This window comes from Poecilia reticulata, unplaced genomic scaffold, assembly GCF_904066995.2.
Source record: "Poecilia reticulata unplaced genomic scaffold, P_reticulata-male-v2 Scaffold_55, whole genome shotgun sequence".
In the NCBI taxonomy this organism is placed as follows: Eukaryota; Metazoa; Chordata; class Actinopteri; order Cyprinodontiformes; family Poeciliidae; genus Poecilia; species Poecilia reticulata.
In genome coordinates, this window is record NW_027675153.1 from 69,366 (window position 1) to 81,566 (window position 12,201).

Below are 12,201 nucleotides of genomic sequence, written 5' to 3' on the forward strand. Positions count from 1 at the left end.
TTAAGTATCTGGGGATCTTGTTCACGAATGAGGGAAGAAGGGAGCGGAGATCGACAGGCGGATTGGGGCAGCGTCTGCCGTGAAGCAGGCGCTGTACCGGTCCGTCGTGGTGAAGAGAGAGCTGAGCCAAAAAGCAAAGCTCTCGATTACCGGTCGATCTACGTTCCACCCTCATCTATGGTCATGAGCTTTGGGTCATGACCGAAAGAACGAGATCACGGGTACAAGCGGCCGAAATGGGTTCCTCCGCATGGTGGCTGGGCTCTCCCTTAGAGATAGGGTGAGAAGCTCGGTCATCCGGGAGGGACTCAAAGTAGAGCCGCTGCTCCTCCACGTCGAGAAGAGCCAGTTGAGGCTCAGGCATCTGGTGAGGCGTTCCGGGCACGTCCCACCGGGAGGAGGCCTCGGGGAAGACCCAGGACACGCTGGAGGGATTACATCTCTCGGCTGGCCTGGGAACGCCTTGGGATTCCCCGGAGGAGCTGGAAGAAATGGCTGGGGAGAGGGAAATCTGGGCCTACTTCTGAAACTGCTGACCCCGCGACCCGACCCCGGATAAGCGGAAGAAAATGGATGGATGGATGGATGGATGGATGGATGGATGGATGGATGGATGGAGTTTTTGTTCATCTATTTGGGCTAAACTGAAAACTTTATCTGGATATTTAAATTATTTTAGTTTCCCTCTCCTGAAGGTTCAGGTTCTTAGTTAAAGGTGACGGTTTCTCTGCAGACATCTGGAACCTGATGAAGAAACATTTTAAAACATAAATATGAGAGTTCAGAGTTACCTGAGCAGATTAACTCATGGCTCCAAACCCTGTTTCCATCATCATGGAAACAGTTCTTTAATTCAGATCCAGACTGCAAACAGTCAGACCTGATCAACCAAACTGGTCTCTTTGAAGCTTCCTTTGAGTATCTTACTGAAACAACAGAACCACAGTCCAGTTCAACACAAACTACAGCAGCTGAGTTCTTGTTCCAGTAAGGACCCTCAACAAACACTAGTCTCCAGTCTTCTTGACGTTTCATCTCCAGTCTCCCGGCACATCGGCTGGTCTCTCCACCAACCTGATGGGCGCTTGATGTGAGCAGAGACAAAGAGTTCATTAATGCAGGAAGTGAAGCAGTGAACAGCAGCAGGTCTGCAGATCCTCCTCTACCTGAACAGGTGAGTCCAACAGCTTGACCAGGTGAGCAGCTGTTTCTAACTGAACTCTTCCTGCTGCTGCAGGTCAGCAGAGCAAACTCACTGCCTTCACACAGGAACTCTCTGCTCCCCACTGGAGCCTCTGCTTCTTCATAGAGCGCCCCCTGGAGGCCTGAAGGAGACCCACAGCCAATCTCCCTGCAGACCACCTCTGCATCCTGCAGGTCAAAGTCTTTTTCACACACTGAGGACCACGACTGGTTGGTCTTCACCTCCATTCTGCCGGAGCACCGGTTGGTCCCTTGAACCAGCCTGACTGAGTCTGTGGATGCAGAAAGAAAAAAGTTTAAAATCCTTCAGAACTTTATTTTTCTAAACACACATGGAAACATCTCTGGGTTTGTTAAAAATACAAAGAAAATGTAAATAAAACCAAACTAGAAAAGTTCAAAAGATCAAAGGTGGAGTGAAACCGACTGTAAATAGGATTATTTTCTTTTTAAATTTGACCCAGTTGCTAACGTTTGTCCATGACATGCAATGCACCAGATCCACACTAAGAAGTTTACTGGAAGTTTCCTGGGCTGCAACCATGATATGGAAATAATCTATTACCAAGCACTGTTAGATGAAGTCACTCCATCAGGTTTACTCGCATATTGTGCACAACACAGAGAGAATATAAGACGATCAATAGTGAAACATTTCTGATTGAAAACTCTCCCAGGCAGAGACAACATGAGTTTTATACCAAGGCTGAGGGAGAGACGGTCTGGTTCTCATGCAGCTGCAGGAAAACATCTCCCAACCTTGTGCATGCAACCCAAATAGCTTCACTTGGTGAGAGTTCACCAGCATTTAGAATGAAGACAATATAACCAGCAGATTTTACCTTACAATCATTTGTCCACCACAAAACAGAGAAGAGCCGAATGAGGCGGCTGTTGATGTTCATTCAGTATTTGGACGTGTGGCCAACATGGACTGAACTTCCTCTGCTGCCATTGTTAAAACTACAGACAGACTGTGATTCTAAAATAACACAGAAAATCAAGGCCATCGTTCAAACTTCTCCTTCTGTTCGCTGATTGGTCCAGTAGAAAATCTACCAGAGGGAATCCAGGTGAAGGGGAAGAAGCCCAGACTGAGCTGGAAGTGAGAATCTTTTTAAAGTGGAGTTGGAAGCAGAACAGGAAGGAAATGGCCAGGATATGGAATCACCTGAACAGATGATCTGTAGATTGTTGCTCTCATCTTTTTGTATCGACACCACAGATCCACAGTGGAGCTGTCTGCAAGCTACAGCTGCTGATGTATGGTTCCAGTTCCAGTCCCAATATTTCACTGCTTTCCATTCTCCCAGGTCCTTCTTCTCCAGTCGGCCACCACAGCGACTCCTTCCTGCTACCAGTCTGACTTCATCAGACAGCGCTGGAAGAAACAACATTTACTGTTGGGTTACAACAAGCAGAGACAGATTGATTTAGGATGTGTTGACAGGATCCTGTTGATGGAGTTTATTTGATCTTCTCTTAGAGGCAGAGCTATCAGGGATGGTTCTGATCAAAGCATCTTTATGCTGGAATGGCCTAGTTAAAGCCCAGACCCAAATGTTATTTATGCTCTGTAGTAAAACCTGAAATGTTTTTGTTATTCACCTTTTCTATCCAGTTATATTTATGTCTTTACTGAGACCAACCAAAACTCTGAGTTCTTTTAAATCTGGACTAAAAACCCAGCTGGTCAGATTTGCTTTGAAACAAATAAATGAAACACTGAACAACATTTTGATGAGTAACGACGGCACTTTGACTAAATGTACTGTTTACTGGTTTACTGCGTCTTTTAGGACTTTTTGTGTTTTTCTGAAGTAAAGCACTTTGAATCGCCTTGGTGCTGAAATGTGCTTCACAAATAAACTCGATCGATTGGTTGATTGATTCTAATCTGCAGCAGGCAGTTCGACATCCTGCCTGAGACACTCCCACGTCAGACGGACCTCAAACGTTTTCACCAACACAACCGGCGGTACCAGAAGCTGGTCCAATGACCGTGGTGCTACTGGGCTTGGTTGGCCAGCAAACGGGCCTGACCAGAACCTCAGAGAGAACCTGTGGAGTCAAGAGGAAGATGAGAGAATTGATGCAGAAGGAGCCATTTTATGAGGCTCCACCTGTTTACTGCACAGAGTTTCTGCTGCTTCTCCTTATCAATCAACCAATCAGATTCATTTTATAGATCATTTCAGCAACAAGGCAGTTCAAAGTGTTTTACATCATTAAAACACAAAAACCAACAATTCTTGGTTTTATTGGCTCCTCAGCAGCAAGTAGACAATATAAACATCACTAACTGTGTAGCAGCAGCTCTATGATCGGAGACCAGAAACAGTTTCCAGTTTTTAGTTTGTAACATTTAACATGTTTATCAGCAGATCATTTTAATTTGAACTCTAGTGAATATTAGTGTTTGATGAAAGTGGAGTCCTACCTGAGCTGCAGAGACACAGAAGCAGCATCAGAGCTGTTTGCTCCATGTTTCCTCTGATGTGGAGTGAAGCTTCGTCTCTTGATGTGATCAGGATGTGGCTCCAGACTCTGAAGACTTCCTACTTTAAGCTTTTTTATCTGCTACTTCCTGAACGTCGTCACAGTTCAGGTCTTTGGCTGCTTTCAGAGACAACGCCTCCTTCCTAGGAGCTCATCATGAAGATGGGTTCAAACTGGGCCTACTGGGATTCAGAGGTTTCACCAGTCAGTCTCTGTTGTTCCTGTGTTTAGTTCAGTCCTTGTTCTGCTTGTGGCTGGAGTGGATCCAGGTGTGTCATCCACTGAAAGGGAACCTGATGTTGTTGGCAGCAGTAGCTCAGCTTCCCTCCAGGAAGGGGTCACAGCTGGACAGAAATGAGCCCAGGTGTAGCTGCTATGAAGAGGAGAAACAGAGAGAGAACATGAACTGAATGTCAGCAATGACTGCAGACAATGCAAGCAGGGTTTCCCCCCAGTGGATTATAAGCCTGGCAGCCCACCAGGCTTTACTTGACCCTCCGCCAGGATAAACATTGCTTGGTCATGTTACTTTAATAATAATAATAACAATGATGATAATAATAATAAGCCGCATTGCAAGCATCTCTGTTGCTCTGAGCGTTTCACTGGCAGAGCAGATTTATTCCTTATATGCAGCGTTTACATCTAGGGCTGAAACGATTCCTCGAATGATTCGAGTCCCTCGATTATTAAAATTCCTGGTTTATTATTTAGCAGTTTGTTCCGGCCGGGACTTTACTTGCGTTGCGCAACGCTTTCACTTCCGCCTCCGAGTTTTTGGCGAAAGCTAAGTGTTAGCGGCATAACGTCCAATTTTCAAGTTGGGCCGTGGGGATTTTATTGATTGATGATCATGCCCGGGGTTTCGTTGTTTTCGGGGGACCAATAATCCTCCTTAAAACGACTGGCGGGATGCCTGGAGTTCTGCAGCCTTTCTCCTCCGGGAGCTACTGGTTCAAAGTGCTGCGGGATTATTTATACAGGTAAGCGGATAGGCTGAGTAGTTGTTGCATATTGTGTAAATGTAGCTTTACAGATGAACCGCTCAATAAATTTCATATCACCCAGGTCTCAACAAACGGGAGGCGGAAATCATCCTGGCGGTACATGGCTGGTCGATGAGTTTTTGATCAAAGGTGTTAAATCCCGTTACTAACAAAAGCTATAAATGGCTGAGAAATCACACCTGTCTAGTCTCCCGTTTTGGCAGGGAAACTACTGTTTTTTATTACGTCTTTTATCCCCTTTTTTTCAAAATTTTTAAAACCGTTGTTCTTTAACTATCCCGCTAGTTCGCGTCATTCCAGGGAATCTGTTTGTATTTTTCGCATCTCTCCACTCTCTTTACAGTTACACAACAAAACAATTTATTTCTTGTGTGACTCCCTCAAAGTGTGGTCGCATTTGTTTGATTAAAATTATGATTTTAGTTTAGGATTTGACCATGTTTTGAAATTTTGGAGCAATGTCACGCAATTGCGCCGCTAGATGGCAGAAGCGAGCCCCGACGGGACTGACGGTGCGAGATTTCGGTGTCGAGGAAGTTCCCCTCCATTCGGATGAGAGCTACCAGCACAGCAACACCGTCTCTGTGGCTCACTCGATTTTTTTCTGTTTAAACGGGTTGGTTCGGGTTTAAGCTGAAAACTGAGATGTGATCAACATGATTGATCTGTTAAGCGTCGTGACCTCGGTCCCCGGTGTATTTGGTTTGTGTTATTTTATGTTGTCGTTATATTTAGCTAATAAGCTCTCGGTTAGCTGCTCGGAGGATTTCCTCAGATGCTACGTGAAGAATGCGTATGTTTTATAAAGCCGTCTGTAATGTGCAATATTTTACAATTCCTTATATAGTAATAAGCTGATGTTGTGTTATAGAAGAACTAGTAGAAGTGTGAATGTATAGTCACAATTTTTCAAAGTTGTATAATGAGTTTATTATTATAACCTGAAATACGGATGAGAGCTACCAGCACAGCAACACCGTCTTATGTGGCTCACTCGTTTTTTCCTGTTAAAACAGGTTATTTGCATCTGCTTGCCTGTCCCCCACTGAGACCCGCAACACTTACTCACAGAAATTCAAACACTTTATAAAATCTTCCATTAGCACACTTAGCAGTGAGTGAATGAGGATGATTGACAGCATTAAGGCTGTCCTGCTTCTGATTGGTTGTTTGTGGTCAGGACGCAGCATTTCTCTAGACAGCAATAGCAGCTCAGGGAGGAAGTGGAGGAGATTGATCTCTTCACAGATTATCTGTTTCAAACTGTCACAACATGGTGACAGCTTTAACAAATGTGGAAAAGCATATTTTTAAAAAATTAAATGTATATTCTGCAACTTGAACTAAATGCACATCGGGTTTTTTGAGAAGTCTGGATTGCTTCATGTATATTTTGTACGTTGCCTGTGACTGTTGCTGGTGGGGAGAGAGCTTTCAATGAGCTAACACTGATGATAAAAAAAATTAAACAACCTATTTGCATGAATCTGTTGCATGTAAAATTCACCAGCAGTGAACATTGAGCTAGTATCAGTATTTGACCAATGAAAGCAAGGCAGCTGCAAGCCTTTAACATTGTGATGCTTTTTATGAGTCAGATAAGCTAAAGAAATGGTAACAGCAGCTGTGAAGGGGGCCCAATTTTATTTTTCATCCTGGGGCCCAAGATTCCTGGCGGCGCCTCTGCTGCCCAGTGAGTGGTTCTGTCTCTGCGCTGTAAAGTTTATGTATGTGGTCCTGATTGGCCGGTGAGTTATTGGTTAAGCGGTTCAGTCCAGTGATGAGCTTTTGCGTTCGATTTGTCGTCACACATCACGCTGGTTTTATCTTATTTTATTATTATTTTCATAATAATTTTTCTGTGCTGTAAATACTTAGCATGTTTTCTGTGGCAAACCTTGAGCAAGGATGGAGAGTAGTAGGAGAAAGTAGCAAAGGGAGGAGAAGTGGTCAGTTTGTCCTCCAGGAGGATTCCTGGAACATCTTCAGATTATAAATCTGGAACATTTAAATGTATTTTTTTTTCATAAGTCATTTTTCTGTCATTTAATTTCAGATTTAGTCTTTGACCATCAGAGCAGAAAGGCTTCATAGAGGCAGAGGGAAATCTAAACATGAATCTGGATGTTCAGCCTCTGTGAGCTGAGTGATGCTAATCTGGACTGAAGCGTCAGCAACATTATCAGCTTTATTGCAACATAACCAGGTTTTTCAAGGTAAATCTAAACTTTAGATCTTCAAGTGGAATAAGTTGTTTATTTCAAAGCGCTGAGATATTTTAGGCCCATGAAACTAAAAACATATTTTATTTAGAATATTAAACTCTACCAGCTCCTTTATGTTGCTGCAGCAACATGCATTCATATTAGCTGAACCTCTGCAGCTCTGATCTAAAATTAGAGCCCAGTTGGGCCAAAGTTTGATAGTCGGGTCGGGATTCTGTGGTGTATTCTTAATAAGTCATCAGGTTTTTTCTGGCATAGAAACCATGACTAATAGCTCCCTTGGACTAATTTCAATCTATATATTCATAGTTTTACTGAACAAACAAAAACGTTTTTGCATGTTTAGCTTTAGCCATATTCGTATAGATCACAGTTTCCTTTGCTTTGCCTGACTTGATGTACTAAATGATGAAATATCAGTAAATAAATGAAAATTCTGACTCTTTAAAGTCCCCAAAACAGATTACAGTCTTCTGAGTTAAATTTCTATACCTTTCTGTCATAATTGGCACAATCCTACTACTATGTTATTAGTGGAGCTAATTTTTAGCTTAGTGCTAAAGCTAACTTAAAGGTTGAGAAACTATTCTTTCTTCATGAAGCGTGGGAATTCAGAGTTTAAAGTTGTAAAAATGCCATGTTAAATTTTATATTTTTGAAAGTTTTTTAATTGTGTTTTTGATCATTATTGATTTGAAATCAGTGTACAGTTTGATGTCCAGACCAGGTAGTATGGCCTTTTTGTACTTTTTGTAGCCATTAAGGAGCTACAAAAAGTAAAGCTACAAACAGCTTTACTTTTTGTAGCTCCTTAATGGCATCCCATAACTCCCTCCTTGATATGGGACAATCCAACTGTGACCTCTGTTCCTCAGTCAGCTTAGGGAGATTTAGAGAAAAGAAGAATTCATCTTTTAAATCTGGATCATTATGTAATTGAGATTTGTAAAGGTTTTCATAGAACTTTTTAAAGACATCAATTGTTGCAGAATCGAAAAACTGTTTTCCATTTGAATCTGTGATCGAAGAAAAAGACTGGGCCTTTTTCTCCCTCTCCACCAGATGATTAACACAAACCAAACAGTTTGCTGATGTCCTGTAATACCTTAACAACATGTGAGCTACTGTTGCCTTCCACTCTCTGCATTCAGCTTCTTTCATCCACTTGTCATATTTTCTTTCTAATTATGTCTTTTTAGTTTTTCTGTCTTTTTTGTTTCTTTGCATTTCTCACCAAGCTTTGTTTGCACCTATTTACATTTCTTCAGACTTCAGACTCCCCTCATCCAACTAGGAGGTGGACTGAAGTTTAACTCCTTAATCTGGTGGATGCATCTGATCTCCTGTCGCCCTCGACCTCTCCAACTCACTGGATCCTGTTTGTGGGTGAAATTATCTTTAACAGACTGAGAAAAAACTGTATAAAAACCAGAGAGAATATAAATTCTTTGTCAATATTTATTTGAAGCTTTACAGCATTTGGAGTCTTTGCTCACTGAACAGTCAGGAGAAAGAGCCTCCAGCAAAACACAGCAAACTGTTTATAGGAAACGTTTCATTTAATTCACACAGTTTAACAATCTACTTGGCTACAAAACACACTGCAAGCAAACGCATTTTATTTCATATACAAATCAAACATTATGGCTGTCATAAGAATGAAAAAAGAAAATATTCTACGACTTTATAATAATCCAGAGTTCAGAGAAACATCTTCAGAAGACTTTCCCATGATCACAAGCTTTACACAAGAACCATAACACTGTTATGCATTGATCCACTCATAATCATAGTAACCATAAAATGTTCCATCCCATCTGCAGGCTAAGACAGACATGTAGCCGACGTGTTTGTTGCTACCTGTACTTGGTCTGCCAGTCACCAGAACCTCATTATTCACACAGAGTTCGTTTGTCCTTTACAAAGCTGTTGAAATACTAATTATATGCGTCCATGAATTTCAGCCAGTGAAGCTCGTTTACAGCGTATGCACTCTTCGTGCTGATTGGTAGTTAACGTTATCGTAGTAGGAGATCAGAGGCAGCTTGTCCACATCGTCTGACATATTTCCCTCCTCCGTCTCATACAGGTTGATCGCGACGGCGGCCATTTTGTTCATGTATCTCTCGTATTTTGGTCAAGAGTGTCCACATGTTTTCTTGTTGTTGGTCTTGAAGCCATGGGTCCACTAAGCATTGTACATGCACTTCCCTACTAAGATGGCGCGGATCACTTCTGGTTCAGACTTGATGGAACTGGATGTATTGGATGGGTTATCATGGCAGTGAAGACATACACCACCTACAGGCAGCTCACAGTATTACAAGCCAGGATCAACTGTGTTGCATTTGTCACAATTCAAAACCCCAACTAAGATGAGGACACAAACTGGGTTCAGGGCCTGAATGGAATTGGCCACCTAACCTTTGACCCCAAATATCCTATCATATGCTATCCTTGCAAGGTTGATGAAGAGCAGATTTTGATGAAGTGGGTTTTCTGTTATATTTCGTTGAATGTTTTGCTTTGTGTTCCCTTCTTTTATAAGTTTTACTTTAGTAGGTTTAGTCCAGATACAAATTTCTGAATGTTGAACTTCCTTCCTGCTGCAGGAGCACAGAGACGTTTAATCATAGATACACAGACGGATAGATTTCCAGGAGTCTGAAACATGTCTCTGCTCCTTCCGCTGGATGTGAAATGAAGATCCTTGTCTCATGGTTCCTTCAGACTGCAGGCTCCTCCTCTAAGCTGCCTTCAGCTCTGGATCCTTCATCATGATGGTTGTTTTCTGCTCCAGACTTCTGGTTTCTCCTGATCTGGAAACAGAGGATGGTTCAGCTTCAATGCAAGAACTTTCCCAGCTGAACACATCATGCATGATACATGCAGTACCTTAAAGTAGAGGACCAGGACTGATCCCGGCAAACCCAGCAGGACGACAACCAGTCTGATGATCAAAGCAGTGAGATAGTCTGAAACCGAACGAAACAGATTCAGGATCAGCTTTCATCAGACGAGTCAAACCAGAAATTTACAATAATAATATATACCCTTGTTTTCATGCTGCCTGTAGATCTGATCATGAACATTAATATCATCAATCCTCCTCTCTGACCTCATGAATGAGGCAGACAGCTGCTGGTTCACCTGAAGCAGAACTTCTCCTGATGGACTCCATGAGTTTACCTGAGACAGTGAGGTTGAGAGGCTGGCTCACAGAGGAGAAGTTATGGGAGAAAACGTAGACGTGGTAAAGGCAGCGGTAGGTTCCTTGGTGGGCGTGGCCAGCAGCAGCGAACAGGAAGAGGCGGAGTGATTAACAGCTGGCAGGGTGTGGTTCAGAGTGTAGTTAGAGGAGCTGAAGATGAGCTGGAAGGAGCCGCCTTCATACTGAGGCCTGATGGAGCACATGATGCTGAAACCTGAGCCAATGAGGAGCTCAGACCCCTGCTTTCTGGCTGTGGAGACCCCGTCAGTGGAGGAAGAGAGGAAGATGAGCGGCTCAACCAGCAGATCTGGGAACGCAGAGGAAACACAGAGACAACTGGATCTAATCTGAGGTGGAAAACAAGATGGCATGAGAACGAGACAGGAGCTCATCACACTGGTTACCATGGTTACTAGCATGTTTATACATGGTTAGTAGCAACTTTATGACAGATCTTTAGTCTGTCAGTAATATTTAAACCAGTGGTCCCCAACCTTGTTATTACCGCGGACCGATCAAGACTTGAAAAATGCTGCGGCCCGGGGCGGGGGGTTATAAGGCCGTGTTGGTGTTCCCGCTAAATCCTGAATATACCCAATTTGGATTGTCTTGGACTTTTTATCGCAGCCTCGCTGCCAGCATGCCTAGGTTGGCCCCATGTGGGGAAAAGGAGGGCAGACTAGATGGGTCCCATATGGGTTTGTCCATGTAGGGCCCACATAGGCTGTGGCTCTACATGGGCAAACCCACATGGGACCCATATATCAGCCCTCCTTTCCCCCACATGGGGCCCACCTAGGCATGCAGGTAGGGCTGTGGGGTTTACCCTGTCTGAGAACGAGAATACAACCTGCTGAATGTGACAGGTAGCCAATCAGAAAGCGCGGTGACGTAAGAACAGAGGGGAATCCCAAACAGCTGACATGTCGCGCAACTGAGAGTCCGGTGGGTGTCGGAGATGATATGTGGAAATGTTTATTATTATATGTAAAGGTCATTAGTACACAAGTTTATTATGTTTATTCAGTTACAATGTTAACTATAAAAAACACAGTCACCTCCAAATCATAGTGCAGCAAATAGAGCGGCTGCTCCCGTCATCCTTCATCCACCGCCTTTTCTTTTTGTTACGTCTTTTATCTCTTAAAATGACTCCACAAACTATCACTATGGCTTCTACATCGTCATCCGTGTTTGGTTATTCTAAATAATAGTTGGGGGTTTTGTGGATTATCCTCTGGAATCGCGATGTTCGTGACTGGAATCGTTCGTGTTGCTTCTTCCTTGTGGCTGGAGACACGAACCGATCGAACCTGTTGGACTTTTATCAGCTCTGTGGTCACAGAGGTTTGGAGAATCGGCCGACAATTCTTAAATATTTTTGTCTAAACCATATTTAAGACTCACAAGCTCTACTCATCTCCTCTCGACCACTGCCCAAACGCTCTGACTCTGGTCGCTATGGTAACGTTTATATATCCCTTCAAAATAACAGAAGCGCCAGAAAAACAAACATTTTACTTTCGTGAAAAACTTATCTCACGATAATGACTAACGGGAGCCCTGAGCTTGTTTCTCTGCAATGAGACGGTCCAAACTGGGAGTGAAGGGAGACAATGACACCTGAAGTGTTGCTTATATCCACAGCCTGCTTGGTCTCTACGAGGCGAAGCAGCTTGAAGCTTCATTGCCTCATTAGCAGCCGGTCGCCGCATGTTAAGAAGAGCGGCTTGTAATGTGGGACTCACCTAACGGACGGAATAAATCCATTCTCCTGTCTCTTCTCTGGCCTTTTCCCCTTTGCAAAGAAACTTTCCAAAGACACCTGATCCATTTCTTACTCATTTTGATGCTTGTGGGCTCAATGTTGGTGCGCAAGTAACCGGTTAATGGATTTTCAAAATAAAAGATCCTCCAGACTCAAATAATAAATAAAACGGAAATATTTCACTATTTCTAGGGCAGCCCGCTACCAATTGGTCAATGGACCGGGTGTTGGGGACCACTGGTGTAAACCATTTTTAGTTTCCCTCTCCTGAAGGTTTCAGGTTCTTGG

At 43.2% G+C, this 12,201-nt stretch overlaps 1 pseudogene; it reads right to left on the minus strand.

The window, feature by feature from the left end:
• Positions 1-709: 709 nt before the first annotated feature.
• On the minus strand, positions 710-4,166 carry LOC145550480 (CD5 antigen-like; annotated as a pseudogene).
• Positions 4,167-12,201: the final 8,035 nt, after the last annotated feature.